The 18,543-nt window shown below is 48.1% G+C and overlaps 1 protein-coding gene across 1 annotated transcript in view; it reads left to right on the plus strand.

Moving 5' to 3' along the window:
- Positions 1 to 666: 666 nt before the first annotated feature.
- The window catches only part of BICRAL (BICRA like chromatin remodeling complex associated protein), a 51,711-nt gene continuing 33,834 nt past the window's right edge, over positions 667 to 18,543 (plus strand). The window contains exon 1 of the mRNA XM_080917175.1: positions 667 to 788. The gene's annotated coding sequence lies outside the window, so the exon portion shown is untranslated. The remainder of the gene's footprint in view (positions 789 to 18,543) is intronic.

Genomic DNA, 18,543 nt, shown 5'->3' on the forward strand with positions numbered 1-18,543 from the left:
TTTTATTTTCCTTTTTAATCTTAAGGTACAAGTTTCTCAGATGAGATTGCACAGCATTTCAGAGTGGAAAGGGATATTGTAAAGTTTAGTAGGAAGACAAGAGAAACTTAAGGCCAACCCAGTTATCTGGCCAATTAAAATCAATGGATGATTTTAGTTTTTAAATAAATATGCAAAAAAATTTTCTTACCGTTCTATTTGGAGTTTCTAAACCAATTTTTGTTTATCCCCCACCCCTCCAATTTAAGCTAAAACTGGTGTGTGTGTGTGTGTGTGTGTGTGTAGGGCCGCTAAGGAGAATCAGCTCACATCTTGTAGATGGGGGAGAGGGTGGATACACAAACAAACCTGTTTCTCGAATCGACCCCAATACATTTCAAAGCCCCCCCATTTTTTTTTCTCAAAACAGGAACCAACAGGCAATGAGTTTGGTTTTTCTTTTGAAAAAGAATTTTTTTTTAAATTTTAATTAAAGAAATCCTAATCTTTGTACTGCCTTTTTTTTTTTTTTTTTTTTTTTTAACTAGGCAAGAGCGAAGTTTGAGGTAGACGAGCGAGCAGGCGAGCCGTTTGCCCGGGCGCAGAGCATGAAGGCCGGGCGGGCGCGGGGAGCGGGCGCCCGCCGCCCGGCGCGGGGGTGAGCGAGAGAGAGAGCGGAGCGCGTGTGGCCGGCGCCGCTCGGCCTGGAGCTCCCGCGCCCGCGCCCCGCGCCCCGCGCCCGCCGCCGCCGCCGCCCCTGGTGCGATGGCGCAGAAACCCCGTTGACAAGGCACTGCTTTTTCATGACGGTGAGTTTCCCTTTGAGTGTATTATAATTTTGTGATAAAAATTTCAAGGAGAAAAAAAAAAAACACACAACCTCCTTCCTCTGCCTCTTTTTTCCTTCGGGGAGGGGAGAAGCGAGGGAAGGAGAAGTGGGGGGGGGGAGAGGAGGGGAGCTGGAGATAGATCTCCAGCCAGACAGAAAAGAAAAGAGGAGCAAATTAAACACCGAGTTGCCAAAACCAGGATATTAGGTTTCAGCCCAGAGAGCTATTGGCTAAGGCTGTGTTTTTTTTTTGTTTTTTTTTTTTTTTTTGAGGGGGGGTGGGTTTGTGGGTGGGTGATGGTGGTGGTGGGTGGATGTTTAATGGACACGGAGAAAAGAGGAATCTAGTGTGGATGCCTTTCCCGGCGCCGCCGGGGCCCTGGGAAGACCAAGTTCAGTGTCTCGGGCGGGGGCGCGGGCGAGCCGGGGGCGGCGGCGCCGGGCCGGGGGGCGCCGCGGCCGCGTGGGGGGCCTGGCGCCTGCCTTTTCCCCCCCTTCCTTTTTCTCCTTCTCCCCCCCCATCCTCAGATGCAAATTTCTGGAGCGGGGAGTGGGAGAGCCCGGGAAGGGGGGGGTTGTGGGATAAAAAAAAAAAAAAAAAAAAAAAAAGGAGGGGAGGTGGCGGCGTGGCGGTTGGCGCTGGGGAGGGGAGGAGGGGAGGGAAGCCTTTTAATGACTCATTGATTGAGCCGCTTTCAAATTAGTTGTGTTCGCCGAGTGTGTGTGCGCCGAGTGTGTGTATTCCGCCCCCCGGAGCCGCCCGGGGGAGCCGCGGAGGAGGGAGCGGGGCTCGGCGAGGGGAGGACGGCGGCGCGGCGGGGCCGCGAGCAGGGGGCGAGGGAGGGCCTGGTGTGACGGCGGCCGGGCGAGAAAAATCAGCTCCCAATCTCCTCCCCTCGCTGCTCCGCACACCCCCTCGGCCCCTTCTCTCCCACTCGCTTCCTCCGAGGCTCCTGGGTGGGGAGGCGCCTTTTCTTGCTTCTCCGCAAAAAGGAAAGAAAGAAAAAAAAAAAAAAAAAATGGAGCCGGCGGAGGAGAGGGGAGGGAGGCGGCGGGGACGGCCCGGGAGCCCGCTTACATTTGCTCCCCGGCGCTTCCTTCCTTCCCGCCGCACCCGCGCGCGGGGAGAGGCCCGGGCCGCGGCGGAGGCCCGGGGCCCGGACAGAGCGGGGCCCGCCGGCTCCCTGGGCCTCGTCCCCGGCCTGGGCTGCGGTGCAAGCCCGGCTTGCCGCGGCCGATGCCGGCCAGCCGGCTGCGAGGCCCTGCGGAGGACGCGGCCCAGGCCCGGACGAGCGTCCCCGGGGCACGCTCGGCTCGGCGGTGCGGAGGCCGCCTGCGAGGCCGGTGTCGGCGGGGAGAGACGGAGGGCTGTGGCGGGGAGTGATTTAGGGGTTTTGTGGGTTTTTTTTTAATTTTTTGATTTTTTTCCGGCCCGGAGGGCTTCCCGGGGCCCCCCTTCCCGAGTCGCCCCGAAAGCGGCTTCTCGGGGTGGGGGCGGCGGGCTGGAGGGCGCTAAGATGGCGCTGGACCTGGCCTGTAGCCAGGGCTGGTGGCGCAGTTGCTCGGCGGCCGCCATCTTCCTTCGCAGCGCGGGCGGCGCCCGGTGTGGAAACTCAGCCCCGGGCCCGGCGCCGCGAAGCCGGGGAGTCCGGGAGCCTGGAGCGGGCCCACTGGGGGCCCGAGGATGGAGCCGAGGCCGCGAAGACCCGTGCGACCACCCCGACCCCAGACCCAAAAGGCTGGCTCGCTGGGGTGGGACTTGAAGGGGCTGAGGTGGCGGCGGTTTGCTTTCGGTCACTTGTCGGGGTCCTTGGCTGATGGCTTCCCTCCCTGTCTCCCCGCATCCCCCCGTGTTTTCTCTTTTCAACTTGGGCCGGACGGCTTGGCTTGCGGGCCCGGCCGAGGCCAGGACTTTGGGACCCTTTATTTCATTTTCTTGATCATTGGGAGTTAGAGTCCCAGCTAACAAAGCCAAAGACAGGGTCGGTCGACCTTCCAGTAACGTGACCCAGCCATTCATTTAACCCGGTTATATTTTGTTGGTTGTATTGTAAAACAGACCTAGATCTGGTCCTCAGAAAGTGGGGACAAGACGGTTGCAAGTGACTTTTGGTTTGGGCCTTCAACGCACTTCAAAAAAAAAAAAGACTTTCCTAGGTTTCTGATGTGAAAAAAGTAAGATAAACTTAAGAATGAACTTTTTTCACTTTGTAAAAACATTGTTTCCTTATATACATAAATACCAGCAACGTGTGTAACGGACTTAAAATGTTACAGGAGAGATGTCTGGCAAGCTCAGGAGACACCCAGAGGTGGAAATAGTTAATTTTCTGGTAGGTAAAAGTAACCTAGTGGCTTTGGTGTTCTTTGTGTGTCTGAATACAGTAGGTAGGCAGTGGGTGTTAGGGACGCTGCCATAAATCTTGCCACACATGGAACACTTCTATTCCAGAAAGTGTTCAGTGCTTTAAATACTTGCGGTTTATTTTGTGATCATGAGATACTGTTTTTATTAATTTAGTTCAGAGTAGCACCATTTTAAGCAGCAAAAATTGCATTCCCCAAATGCTTTATACTTAAGATTTCTGGATCTGACCATCAAAATTAACTGATGTATCACCTCCGTTATTTATCAAGCTCTGCTGTGTTCAGTTTTAGTGTGGCATTCCATCGCCAAGACTGAAATTCCGGGTCCGGGAGAAGGCTGGGTGGGAGTCCATTGTTTGAAAGCCCTCAGGGACCGAGAGCACAAGTGCCGATTTAGAACTAGGCTGCACACTTGCTGGGTGTTGGGGGAGGGTTGCAATGTCAGATTTGAGGTCCATCTTATTTTGGTTTGCATGACTGGTCTTTATTTTTCCTACCATGTATTAGTCTTTTAAAACATTTTCCTGTAGAAAATTTAGATATCCCGAGACTTTAAAATCTTAGTGCTGAGTTTGCTTCTGAGTGTTAGTGGAGGGTTTCTTTAAACTTTTCCACCATGTGGGTCCTGAGGATTAAACTTAGGCTTGCCATAGATCTTTCTGCCGTCTCTGCGGCCCTATGACTGGAGGAGTGTACTTAGGGCAGAAGCCCTGCTGTGGCAGTACCAACAGGCTAGACCCCACGCCAGTCTGGCGCACCAATAAAAGAGGCAAGCAGTGGTGAAAAGCTTCATTGTGGTTTCATTGGGGACAGGACGAGTCAGGGGCTCATGATCGTGCACCCATCTTCCAGGTGCTGGCATTTCCTGGAGTTAACTTCCACCCCCAGCTGGTTTTGATGTTACTCAGAAGCTGGGCCAGGAAAGCCCAGGTGGGGGTGGAATGGAGCAGGTCTGGTGCTCAGGAGACAAGCTGCTTCTGCTCCAAGCAGCCACCTCCCCACCATAGTCACTGGGTGTGGGCAGTCCTGCAGGCTCACTGTCCCTGGAGGCCCATGCCACAGGGATGGTTATCAGTCTTGTTTGTTGCTGGAATTCAAGGTGACTCAGGAGGAAAAATTAAGAAGGAAACAGAAACCAGATAGTTAGGCCAGTAACTGCCCACCTTCAAGTCCAGCCAGGCTGAGTAGGCAAGAGAGCTGTGTGACCTGAAAAATTGGTTTACACGTGTGCAAACAAAAGCCAAGGTGTGTGAACATTTGATCTCAAGTGACTCTAGTCTTTGGCAAAAATCCAAAAAAGCTTTAAAAAACGATGGTTTCTCTAAAATAATCTAGCTTATAGAGAAAGAATTGTTAAAAGTGTTAGTGGAATTTAAAACAAAATGTCTGAACTCAGGGAATTTACAGCCAGTGGGAGAAAACATGTAAGGAAGTTACAGACGAATTGGGAATAACCCATTTGGCTAGCAAGTTTCTTTGGAGAGGTCGAGAGCTGTGACTTGAACAAGCTTGTGTTAGCCATCTCAGTAGGGCTTGGCACTGCAAGCCTGTGCAGCAAGCCGACTGGAAGGAAGAGGGTGCTGCAGTGCTCTTAGGGCTGCTTTGATGAGGCCGGTTAGGGAATATAGGCTTTTGGAGCAGAGCAGGGGTCTAAGGAAGTGGGGTGGGGGATTTGAACTCAGGACTGCATGCATGCTAAGGAGCATTTCATACTAAAGTTTTACTTTTGAAACTGTGGTCTCACAGTATTGGTATAATTGCTTGTTCTCAAGTTCTATGTTCATGTGATCCTCCTGCCTCTGCTTCCTGAGCCCTAGGACTGCTGGTGCAAAGGTGTTGGTTTTTTTTTTTTTTTTTTATAGACAATGTACAAGGTAGGGACTAGAAAGGTTTGCACAACAGGCCGGCTCTGCAAGAGCAGAAGGAATCCTATTGCTTCTCATTTCTGGGCCAAGCCTTGAGTTGCTGATGGTGCCGCTTGCATTTAGAGAAGACTAGAAGAGGACTAGCTGGCAAGGGATGGTAACGGGAATTCATATGGTCCCGTGGGTACCTGTTGGGCTGTTAGACGTCATTAACTGGGGTATAGATGGCAGGTGTGTCCTTTGAGCAGCCCCAGTCATTTATGGTCACAGACGGGTCCAAGACCAAGTAACGAAAGGACAGTAGTGTGCCTGGTGAGAAGTTAGGCAGTGGGAGCATGGCTGGTGTGTGGGTAGAGCTGCCGTGAAAGTCCTGCTGTGCTGGGGAACGTGGCTTCAAAGAGTGTCTGTGGTAAATGATGGCTGTAGGATTGTATTCTCAGCTTGTGTGTGTGGTCAGGAGAGCCTGTCAGGTCCTTCGTCTTCAACATGGCTCTGGGAATCAAACCCAAGGCTTGGGCAGCAAGTGCTTTACCTCCTGAGCCATTTTTGCAACCCAGAAATTTATTTTCACATGAGCTGAGAGTATCAGAGAGAGAGATTAATGAAACAGCAAGTCTAATAAAGGGGCAGGATTCTTGAGAGAGTGACAAAGAATTTCAGATTTAAGAACAAGGTCTGTCAGGGTGGGAGGAGAGCGGAGCGAAAGCAGACAAGGTGAGCACAGATTAAAGGGAGTGTAACCACGGGAGGGAGGGCTGCAATGTGCTCATGGGTATCTGTAAACCCAAACAGCTCCGCCTGCAGCTTATGGAAGAACGGGTGGGACATAAGATAGTGTTGGCTGCTGCCTGCAGACCTGAGTCTGAGCGCTCCGCCTCTGTACTGCTCTGCCCACCTTTGACTTTCTGATCTTTGCACAGTTGCACTAGGGGGAGGGGTGTTGAGGGAAAGAAAGTATCCAAAGGATGCCAGTGGAAATATATAAAACCCTTAACCTTCTGCTGCTGCTTTGAGGCAGCTGGTGTTAACTTTTTCTTCAGTTTCCTGTCCCCTGATAACAGGAGAGGGAAATTAGATAGAAAAGGAAAGCGTTAAGTTGGGATACTGTGTGTTATGCGTGGCTGGCTGGAGTTGAAGCCTGGGTGAGGCTATGCTGGCCAGACTAATTACTGCCCACCCAGGTTCTTAGGGTCTGGGAGGGGCTGCTGGGTCTTTACTGTTCTCTCTATCCATGAGTGTTTTCATTCAGGCAAAATCCTGAGATCTCCCTGATCCTAACCACATTCTTAAAAGGTTGTGATTTGTTTAATTATCAATTTCTTAATAAAGTTGTAAATTGAACACTTCCTATTCTTGTGGCTTCTTTGGCTCACTGGCTACAAACACATTAAACACTGTGTTAGCAGAACCAGACCATAAGCCAGGATAGGTGCTGCCTCTCAGTGGCTTATTTCAGGTCCAATCAAATCCAGCTTCCTTGAATCATCAGTTCAGCTTTGTTCCTGGCTAGAATGTAAACATTTCACAGCTCTTATTTATCAAACTTTTATCCTGCCTCCAACCTGCTTAATAGATGTTAAAGTTGGTGGGTGCAGCGACACACACCCAACTCTCAGGGAGGCAGAAGCACGAGGATCTCGTCCAGTGTGGTCTACACTGGGTTCTAGGCCAGACAAGGACACATGGTGAGATCCTATATCAAAAACATTGCTAAGGTCTCAGAACTCTAGCTCTATCCCCAGTTTCTGTATTATGAAAAGAGCAACTGACTTGCCTAAGGTCTGTTGCAGAGTCTTGAATTACATTTTGCCATTCATATTAATTACAACCAAACTGTTTAATTACCGTATACACTGTATACAGCTGAGAATTCTGAGGTCTAACAGATTAAGTTGACCTTAGCCAGGCACAATGGCACCTTTCCTGAGGTGCTGGCTGAAAAGACACAGGGTCTGTGACTAAAGATCACTTGAGTAGAGGCATTTTAGAAGAACCTGGATAGCAGTGGCTTGTGTTTTGTGTTGTTTTTAATCAAGGCTGCTAAGATGAGACAGCTCAGTAGTAAAACCAGTTCCCATGAACTTAACACCTGTATGTCCCAGGGTAGAAGAGACTCAGTTCCAACCTCTACATACATGCTACAGTAGAGTCCCGTGATCATGACTAGGTTTAGAGTCAGTGCTCCTAGGGGTGGGTTCTCAGCAGTAAGGTGATTTGTTTTGGAGACAGGTCTCATTACAGGCCCGAGTTGACAGATTTTCTGGGTGTTTCCTGGGTGTCAAGCACGGGGCTCAGGCATGCTGGTCACATACTTGTTCTCAACCCTGTTTTGTTTTGAGACAAGGACTCTTGCTCTGGCTGGCCTAGAACTCATTTCATTCAAGAGACTGGTCTCAAGCTCAAAAAAGTCCTCCTGCCTCAGCATCCTGAATGCTGGGATTGCATTTGTACCTGATTAAAAATATATTTTGTTTTTGTGGTTTTGCTTTTTTTGTTTTGTTTTTTGAGATCTTATTTTTATTTTACGTGTATGGATGTTTTGCCTGCATTTGCGCATACACACCACATGCGCACAGTGCCCTTGGAGGCCAGAAGAGGGTGTTAAAGATCCTTTGGAAATGAAGTTACAGGCCTTTGATTGCTACCATGGTTTTGAAGTTTGTTTTAGCTTGTTTGTTTTGGTTTTGGCTTTGAGACAGGGTTTCTCTGTATAGCCCTGACTGCCCTTGAACCCTCTCAGTAAACCAGACTGGCCTCAGATTCAGAAATCTCCCTGCCTCTGCCTGTGCTGGGATTAAAGGCGTGGACCACTTACCACCACCACCCAGCCTTACTTTTAGTTTTTAATATAAAGGAAGCAAACATCTTGTTCTTTATAAACTCTTGAGATTTCCTAGAAGTCCAAATAAGTATGCTTAGAAGTAGGCTGATCCTTACTCGTGTTTGTGTTCTGATTCCCCAGAACTGTGAACATTTGACTTTAGACTGTGGAAGTCTGCTCTGGGTTCCTCCAGGTGAGATCACACATAAAGAAAAGCCTTGCCATTGTGTTTAGAGCCACATCTTCTCCTTAGCTCCCCCATTTCTTTTTCTTCTCCTTTATAAACTGTCCAATGCAGGCTGGCTTTGAACTATCGGCAAGCCCTGGGATTACAACAGAAGCCACTATACTTGGCTTTCCATGTACCCCTCCCCCTTTTTAATAGCTATTTTACTTCAGAGGTCCACATCTTTTTACAAGTAGGACCTTTGGCCAAGTTTGATGCCACTCCCCTATAATCACTTAGGAGGGAGTCAGAACTCTGTGTTTGAGGCCATGGTGAGCTTCAGAACAACCAAGTCACATAGACCCTTATCTAAAGCAAACAGAGGAGACATCTGTGTCACACATGTGATTGTACATGGTAGACTTGCAACAGTGTAACAGGCAATGAGACAAGAGCAATACCAAGAAAGGAGAGGACCTAGAGACTTAGCTGAGTGTAAAATTGTAAAATAGTGTCGCATACCATTATTCAGTACCCTAAAACATTCCTATCTCAGGCTGTAGGGATGGTTCCTTCTGTGGATCAACCGCTTGCTGCACAATTGAGTCAGCGGAGTTCAGACCCCAGCTGCCCCAAATAAGGTGGAGAGCAGGATGACTGCAGTTTCACATTTCTACACATATAACATGCAAAAATGCAACCACCCTATGGATTCAACTAACCTCTAGGGAGACATTCAGGGAAAAAAACAAACCCTAGACTCATCATCTCAATACAGCATAACAGTTGTTTACATAACAGCCACACTGCATTTGGGATTGTAAGTTGTCTAGAGATGATCAAGGCTGAGGGTGTCGTCCAGTGTACACTAAAGTCTGGATTCGGTCTCCAGCTCCGCACAGACCAGGTGTGGTGGTCCACGCCTGAAATATTAGCACTTGGGAGGTACGACCCCAGACTCGAGGTCACCCTGCCCATGGCTGTGAATTTGATATTATATATATTCATCTTCAAAGCAGTTTCCATCCGTGTCAGGCTCAGTAGCTCATGCCTTTTAACCCCAGCACTTGGAGCAGATTCAGCAGGATGTCTGAATTCAAGGCCGGTCTGGTCTACGTGAGACTGCCTGTAAAAGATCCTTTCCGTCTTCAGGTTCAGTTTAAGTGACCTTTCCTTCATCATTCTGTGGGGTTTACTCTCTTGCTTGGTTTGGTACTAGGGATAAAACTGTGCCAGGAAAATGTCACCAAACTATAACCCCAGCCCCATCAAATAATGATTTACAGTTTTTAAAGTCATTTATTTATTTATTGGGGGTACCGTTCCAGAGTGGAGGTCAGAGGACAACTTGTGAGAGTTGGGTCTCCTAACATTTGATTCCTAGGGATTGAATTCAAGTTGTCGGACTTGGAGACTGGTGCCTTTACGGATCCATCTCATGAGCCCCTCCCCCATCAAATACTAAGTACTAATTATGTGCTCAGCACTTTCGAGAGCATTTGGGGGTATGTGTGGTCCGGAGGGTAAGTGGTCAGTGACCTACGGCAAAGTGGAGCTACAGTCAGGACAGAGAAACCTTGTTAGGTGGCAGGGAGTCATTCATTCATTCATTCAGCAAACATTAAGCCGGTTTATCAGGTACTCTTGGGAGCTTTCCAGGGTGTTTCCGTGAATCACTAACCCACAGCTTCCTCTCATGGGACAAGCAGAGAAAGCTGATGGAGGAAGGTGGCTGTGATAGGTTGGAAGAGATTTGGACTAGGTAGCAGGCAAGCCTGCAGCTCTGGAGGGACGATGCGCCAGCAGACAGTGTGGAGTGCAAGGCCGAGTACAGAGCATGCGTGGTGAGTCCTGCGCTTGGCGGGCCTTTGTTCTCACCTGAGAGATGAAGTAGCCTTTCCCAGGCCTGTCAGCATGGTCGCTCCTTAGTGCACACGGGCTTTCCCTTCGAGCGCTGCAGGGGATTTTCAGTGGGCAGCCCAGCATCAAAAGAGGGATTTAGATGGGAGAAAGCATAATCAGGTGTCGATTGCCTGGAAGAGGCCGCTGTGAGGGGCATCTTTTGGTGGCAGGAGAAGCATGTAGAAGAGAAGGCAGGGAAGCTCACTAAACAGAACACCGAACAGTTAGAGGCTTTTACATGCACATCACAAAATGAGTTTCCAAGCAAACCAGTCACTTGGGGAAGTGTGAACAGAAACAGCATAGCTAACTGCATTGGGACCAGACAGACACATGCCGTGTTCTCCCCCATTGTGCTACCTCCCTGAAGGGATGTGCCTTAGGTTTTCCCTCGTCACACTTCCTGAGCTTCCTGCAGAGTAGTGTGTTAGGTGAAGAACATTGTAGATTTCATCCACTTTGCCCCCCAAACATCCAGTTCCCAGCTGAGGAGAATGCTCCATGAAACAGCATAGCGAGCAAACATGAGAACTGAGCTCTGGACCACCAGCCCACAAAACAAAAGCCAGCTGGGCTGCCAGCGACCCCCAGAACCCAGGAGGCAGAGAGACTCAGCAGGGCAAGCTGGCTAGCTAGTCTCATTGACTGGCAAACTCTAGGTTCAATGGAGAGATGCTTCCTCAGTAAATAAACGGGGAAATCAATCTTGGTAACAACCTCAGACCTCTACACATGCATGCCTATATGTGCACAAGCTTCTACAGATAGATACATGCACCCACATTCGTGACCATATATACACCATACACAAATGGCAGACACACGGCCTTTCCTGGTAATTCTGGCCCCAGCATGGCATAAATTGGTTATGGTGGTACATTCCTATAATCCCAGTGCTCAGGAAGTGGGAATAAGATGGCTCTAAATCTAAGGCCATCCTCAGTTATTTAGCAAGTTAAGGCCAGTCTTCTGGGAGCATCCAAGTCATGGAACTTAGACAAGCAGTACCGCTTTTGGAGTTGGGCAAACTGCAAATGTTAGTTCTGTGAAGCGAATGGTTCTCACACTTGACCTAGCTCCAGATCCTCTGGAAAGGGTACTGAGATGCATTTCAGTGGCAGTGCATGTGTTAGTTAGCATACACGAGGCCTTGGGTTCAACCTGCAGAAGCAAATAGAAACACTTTGGGTAAATACTATCCCTCCTTTCCCTTCTCTGCAGTTTAAAGGAGGGGACCCTGGGTCTTGTGCCTGCAGACAGTGTGCTGTGCCCTGGAGGTCCACCGGCCTTACTCAGAGCCTTCTAACAAGTTCCGCCTCCCTGCCTCCCCTCTGCTTTATTTCATACATCTTTGTCTTAAGTGTATGGAATGTTTTGTACACGCATGTGTGCATCACTTTCATGCCTGGTGACCATGGAGGGTGTCACATCCCTTGGAACTACAGTTACAGAAGGTTGTTAGCTGTGGGTACTGGGAACCAAACCTCTGCAAGAGCAGCCAGTTCTAACCACTGAGCCATCCCTCCAGGCCTCTTCCCCACTCCCCTCCTCTTGTTCAGGCAGTGGTCTTAGTATGTAGCTCAGGCTAGCCTTGGGCCTCACTCGCCATTGTGAGCCTTCTAAATTGCAAGCCTGTGTCACCAGACTCACCTCAATTTTTCAAAAAAAAGTTATGGTATTTTGGGTTTGTTTTTGTTTTTGAGACAGGGTTTCTCTATGTAGCCCTGGCTGTCCTGGAACTCACCCTGTAGACCAGGCTGGCCTTGATCTCATAGGTCTGCATGCCTGTCTTAAAGCCCTGTCTTGAAAAAACAAAAACAAAAACCAGGAATGTAAAGTATCTTATAAGTATATGAATTACATGTTCTAATTAATATCTTAGATATGCTGGACTACTTATTTATTTATTTATTTATTTATTTATTTATTTATTATAAGTACACCTTGGCTGTCTCCACACACACCAGAAGAGGGCATCAGATTTTATTACAGATGGTTGTGAGCCACCATGTGGTTGCTGGGATTTGAACTCAGGACCTCTGGAAGAGCAGTCGATGCTCTTAACCACTGACCCATCTCTCCAGTCCGCTGGGCTACTTATAATAAAGTTAATTATACTTTTAGAAATTTGGGGCACTGAATCAGGGAAGTGGCTCAGAGTATAAAATCACTTACCCTGAGAGCCTGAATTCCTGAGTTTGTTGCCTGGACCCTGGTGAATAGGCAGATGTGGGGAGTGGAGACAGGAGAGTGCTTCCCCTGATGGCCTGGGGTCTGCGGTGCAGCAACAAGCCAGAGTCTGCCTCACAGAGCAGAAGAAAATAACTGGCTCCAAAGAGCCGTCCTCTGATTTCACAAGCATGATGTCCGTGTGCATGCACTGTGTGAGCACACACACTCACTCACCCCCCCCCCCTTTCCTCCCTCCATAGACTTAAAAGCGGGGACACTAGGAGGTGGCCCAGAGCAGGCTGTGTACCTAGGCTCGTGCCAAGACCTGGCTTTGCCCCCCTGCCCACACACAAAATTTCTATTAGAAAATTCAAGCTTACACGTGCAGCTCTCAGGTGTGACCTTTCTGTTGGAAAGGAGGGCTATGCTAGATTACCTTCTGGGAGCTGGTAAGACTAGAGATGGAGTTGGGGAAAGAGGGCAGGCTCTGTGGGAATCTGACTTTCATCCAGCAGCTGGGCAGTTTACATTGTAAATTGCCACAGAGAGGAGGCCTGTGGCGCACAGCTTCCTCCAGTGGAACTGCTACCATCAGTTCAGCTTGTGAGGTGTGTCTGTTCCTGGTGTGCTGGCATGTGCCCGTAGTTCAGCTACTAGGGAGCAAAAACCCCATCTCAGCAAAGATGAGGTTCCCCCCATAGTCTTCCACAGATTAGACTCAGTGCCTTCTATAAGCACGTGCTAGGAACCCTCCTGATTGATGATACTCCTCTTCCTCTTGCATTTGAAATACTATAGAAGTCAAGATAACAGGTAGGAGTCCTGTACCTTCCATGTAGGTCTTGGGGATCGAACTCACATCGTCAGACTTGTCATCAAGCACCTCTGTCTGTTGCCTGTGCCTTTTAGATTTCTTGCTTATTTTGAAGTAGGGTCTCAGTATGTAGCTGTGTGTGTGTGTGTGTGTGTGTGTGTGTGTGTGTGTGTGTGTGTGTGTGTGTATGTATCCCCAAAGAGAAACATCCACAACAGAGGCAAGGAGGCAGTTGGATTCAGCTGGGTTCTAGTTGTGAGATCCTGACTGAGCAGTTTATTTTAGGCACGTTGAAGCATGAAGCTTTTTCTAGTGGTAATGAACTTAGTCCTGTGTAACAATGTAGCCTGAGATGTGGGTATATCACTCCAAAGTCTTTGGGAAGGCACAGGTGACATCTCCCATAAAGATGGGATCTATAGATTGACAGGCTCATGACAAGGGCCTGGGGGAGGGTCTGCTGTGCTCACAGCCACAGAGTGCAGTGGTTACTAGGCTGTTCATTAGCCACGTCTGCTCCCAGACTTCTGCATGGAAAATAGGTTTTAATGGAGCAAGCCTGTGTGTTTAACATTCCTGACTCCAAGTGCTTATGTGTGAGAAGGACTATACCCCCCATAGCACAGGTGGACTGGCACTCCCAGTGTGCTCCAGGCTAGCTTTGAACTCTCAGTGCTGCCTCAGCCTCCAGAAGTTGGAATTCAAGGCATAGCCAGCAGGCTCAGCCTGTTACTACTTTATTTATGGAAGATGATTACTTCCATAATCATTAGTAACACAGGCCTATCTTGACCTCAGAACCTTGGCCTCTGTCCTGCTACGTTAAGCATGCTAAATCATTTTAAACATTTTAAAAGTTATCTCATGGCTCTTTAAAAGTTGATTTTGCCACACATTGCCCTGAGCCTGCCCTTAGGAAGGGGAATCCTCGGCAACTCCTTTGTCTGTTAACATTGTTGGTTGTTTCCATAGGGCTGTTTTCCTTGGAACATGCTGCAAATCCATGTTTTACGTGTTACTCACTGGCTGAACAGTGGGACTGAGCGCGCATAAGTAGCCAGCCCCCTGAGCCAGGGCACCACAGAAACCAGTGTTGTTTAAACTGCTCCATCTCCAGTCTTCTGCCATGGCTGAGAACTGAATCAGGGTCCTCTACAGGAGCAGCTGGCCTGCTTTACTCTCCAGCCCCTAATTAATTTTGTTTATGTTTGTGTAGTGTGTGCCCAGGCATATGTGTGGGCATGTGTGCCCCTGAGGGCATGCACAGAGATCAGAGGACTTCTCTCTTACCCTCCCTCTTATTTTTTGAGGCAGGCTCAGTGAAACAAACCCAAAGCTCACCATTTTGGCTAGGCTGGCTGGCCAACAAACTCCTAGTATCTACTTGTGTGTCTGATTTGTTTTTGTTTTACATAAGTCCTGGAATTTTGAACTCAAATACTATTGATTTTACAGCAAGTAGGCTTACATACTGAGCCATGTCCCCAGCCCTGGAGCTTTTTTTTTTTTTTTTAGTTTAAAATATTATTTATTATATATATTTTTCCTTACAACTTTATTTTTAAAAAAAACACAGAGATATACGTAGGGATTATTAAGAGCATTTTAGCCCTGGAGCTATCTTAATAATGTAGTTTTGATGGCATTTCAGTGAACTTTAAGGCTAGGGTAGGGCATTTCCCCTCCCTTTTTTCTGCTTATGATAGCATGCACATGTGTCCGTGTCTTTTTTGTAATTAGAAAAATTGGGCTAATGTGATAACTCACTTAGGAAAGGCGTCTGCCACCAACCCTGCCAACTGCATTCATTACCCAGGACCAGGTAAGGAGAGAACTAATTCCCTCAGGTTGTCTTCTGACGCCCACATATGTGTGTATATGTGTGTGGGCATGCATGTGTGCACACACATACAAGAGAGCACACACACACACCATAAGTAAATATAGTAGAAAAGCTTAGCTATGGTAACAGATAAGATTTATTGCTTTTATTTAAAGCATTCTCAAATACATGAGGCCTCTCTCCTTAGGTCCCCAGCCTCTCTCTGCACAGCCACTTCTTCACTGTTGGCCGCTCTGCTGCCCCCGTGTGGTGCGTTCTTTTGCTGACATGCTTAACGTATTAGCTTTATTACTATCCATTTTCATTTCAAACAGGATTTACTTTTTGCTTTTTAAAATTGCTTTTGTTATTTGTTCTTGAGACAGGGTCTCTATGTAGCCCTGGCTACCCTGGAACTCTCTGTGCAAACCAAACTGGCCATGAACTCAGAGATTCACCTGCTTCTGCTTCCTAAGAGCAACAATTAAAGGCATGCAGCATCACAGATGCCTAAGTTGTTTTTGAGGCAGGGTTTCACTCTATAGGTCAGGCTGGCCTGAAACTTACTGTGACCCTTCAGCCTCTGCCTCTCAGGTATTGATTGGGATTACAGCGTGTGCCACCATGCCTGGTCAGGACTTAATTTTAAAGGCCTGCAAACTGTACTTTATTAGGTGACCCAAGGCTTCAGCCTACCCTCATTTAGAATCACCTTTCGAGGTTTTGAGGGATTTTGCTCCTAAGTTTTTCTCCTAATAATTTTTCATATCCTTTTCTACATTTTCCTTCACTAAAGACATTTAGCTGGGTGACACAGTGAACATGTACATGTTTAACTAAACAGTAGCCGAAAAACCAGAGCCAGTCATATCGGGCCTTCCTCCTCTTCCTCTACCTCCTCCTCCTTGTGTGTGTGATGCATGTGTCTGTGTCTTTGAATATGTGTCCCAAAGGATAACCTTGGGTGTCAGTCCTTGACTTGCATCATGTTTTAGACAGTGTCTCTTTTGGTTCACTGCTGTCTACACTGGCTGCCCATGAACTTCTGCTGTTCTCCTGTCTCGCCTCCCATGTCCCCAGGGAGACAGTGGGGGTGAAGATATACACAGCTCTGTCCAGTTTTCCTGAGATCCGGGCATTCAAACTCAGGGCATTAGTCTTTTGGTAAGCACTTCATCTGCTGTCCCAGTTACTGTGGTCCATTAAGTGAAGAGACACTGACCAAGGCAACCCCTTAGCCCACCCCAGGCAGGGTGTCTTTGTGTAACTCTGGTTCTCCTTGAACTCAGCGATCTGCTTGCCACTGCCTCCCTAGTTCTGCGTGGGATTAAAGAAAGCATCTAATTTCTTGCTCACAGCTTCAGAGACTTTGTCCATTATCATCTCGGAAAGGAGCATGGCAGCTCACATGGCGGTGGAGCAGTGGTCCAGAGCCACCTTCTGATCCACAGGCCCAGTGACCCTGTGTGAAACCTCAAAGCCCACCCCCAACAGACACACTTCTCAAACAAGGCCGCACCTCTAATCCTTACAATTCTTTCAAATAGTGCCACGCCCTGGTGACTAAACATCAGGGAGCCTATGGGAGCCATTCTTCAAACCACCACACCTGCCAAGCCTGTCTCCTGCCCTGACAGTTTAGTTCAGTTTAGTTTCCTTTCTCCTACAGACTATGACTGGAAACATAGTCGTGTTCTTTAACTCACAGTGTCAGTGTTTCACAAGAGATCCAGTGAGTCTAAGGTAGAATAAGGTGGAAAGACCAGTTACTACATATTGATTATTGATGTCCTGAGTGGTTTACAGAAAGCACGGCTTGTACTGTCTGTTTGCCAAGCATGATGTCACTCGCTCCCTGGAACAGAGTGACCTGGAGGAAGAGCTGAAACAATGAGTTGTTGCTCTTACCAACCGGCTGACTGCCACATAAGTTCTCACAGTCTTGCTTGCTTCATCCCTTCTGTTCTGGCTTCTGACTACTGGAGATAGCGCCTCGTTTTCACCCCTACAGGTGTCAGAGTGCTTATTCCAGAATATTTCTCGGAACAAGTTCACCTGGAAAAGTCAGGGAAACAAGGCCAAGAAATATAACTGCCTTCATGCTGCAGATGTATTACTTTATTATTAGTGTTTCTGTGAGTGCCTGACTTGGGCGGTGGGGGGAGGGGCACACCTGCTATATTAGTGCACGAGCGTAGCCAGAGGATAGCTCTGTGGAGCCGGCTCTGGTGATTGAACTCCGGTTGCCTGGCATATGTAGCAAGCACCTTTGCCCACTGGGCCTTCTTGCCAGCCTCTATAACAGGTCCCTACATGTGCCTCCTTCAAAAAGCAATGAGCTCCTTAGAAGCAGCAGACATCCCAGAGAGTGACATCCTGCCCAGAACCACCACCCAGCAAAAGCACTGGTCCCCGGCCTGGTGCTGCATGCCCTTGATCACAGCATTTTGGAGGCAGAGGTAGGCAGATCTCTGTGAGTTCAAGACCAACCCGATCTACATAGTGAGTTACAGGGCAGCCAGGGTCATGTAGAGAGACCCTGCTCAAAGTAACAAAATGAAAAAAAAAAGTTATTCTGTAAGTAGAGGGTATTACCTAACAAGCTTTGAGTGCCCTTTGGAAACTGTTCATTAAATACAGTAGGTAAAGTTTCAGTCTTGTTTTTGGTCCTACAAAATATGCATCATGTTTATCTTGTCTCCCTTGAAGCAGATTCTTAGTATATATATAAAACCCTGTCTGGCCTAGAGCTTGCTAGGGAGACAAGGCTGACCTCTAACTCATAGAGAGCCTCCTGCCCTCTGCCTCTGCCTCTGGGGTGCTGGGATCAATGGCTTGTGACACCAAGCCCTGTTAGGCTTTCTGCCTTCGTTACATGTCATGATGTACTAGTTTGATGTCCAAAGCCCCTCACATAGTACCTGGCACACAATAGGAACTGAATCTTCTTACAACCACTGACCAGCCTGATTACCAACCAATTACAAGAGACCTCCATTTCCTAAACTCTCCATCATAGTCAAGGAGGAAACACCCCTTTCCTCACTCTTGGAGGACACTCTGATTTCATAGAGCATGCTGATGAGCTCCCTAACTGTTTGGGGTTTTGGTTACATTCACCGTGTGCGTATGTTCTGGTACTTGGTACCACATGATTGGGATTAGGTGGTTGGAAGGAATCAGCTCTCTCCTCCTATCATGGGAGTTCCAGAGTGACGGCTGACAAGGCTTCGGGTCACGGCTCCTGTTTTGTTTCTTTAAGACAAACCTTTGTTCTTGTCCAAGCTGGACCGAAACTTATTAGGTAGCCCCGGCTAGCCTTGAATTCTAGACAGGTCTCCTGCCTCAGCCTCCCAAGGGCTGAGATTATAGACAGGAGCACAAGTCACCACATCTAGCTCCTGGAATTTTCCTTAAAGTAATCTTTTTTTTTTTTTTTAATTGAAACCTCAGGGTTAGGAAGGCTGAGGAGATGGCCCAGCAGGTTCTAGAACTTACTGTGTAAGCAAGATGATCCAAAACAAACTCTCCAGCACACAAGTAAAATGTTGAGCATAGCTATGTGTTCCAGGGTGGAGCAGGCAGAGCCTAGAAGCTCCTGAGGTAGAGAGGCCAAGGCCAGACAGACGCTCGCTGGCCAGCCATCCGAGCTGAAATGGCAAACTAGTTCTAGTGTGAGAGCCCATCTTACATGTGATGGAGAGGAAGAAGGGCAGAGCTGCTGTCTTCTAGTTTGTGTGCACAGGAGTGCACACCCGCATGCTCACACCCACAAAGATAGACAAGATACTAAACACCTTTTAAAA

Source organism: Micromys minutus, assembly GCF_963924665.1.
Source record: "Micromys minutus genome assembly, chromosome: 5".
Classification (NCBI taxonomy): domain Eukaryota; kingdom Metazoa; phylum Chordata; class Mammalia; order Rodentia; family Muridae; genus Micromys; species Micromys minutus.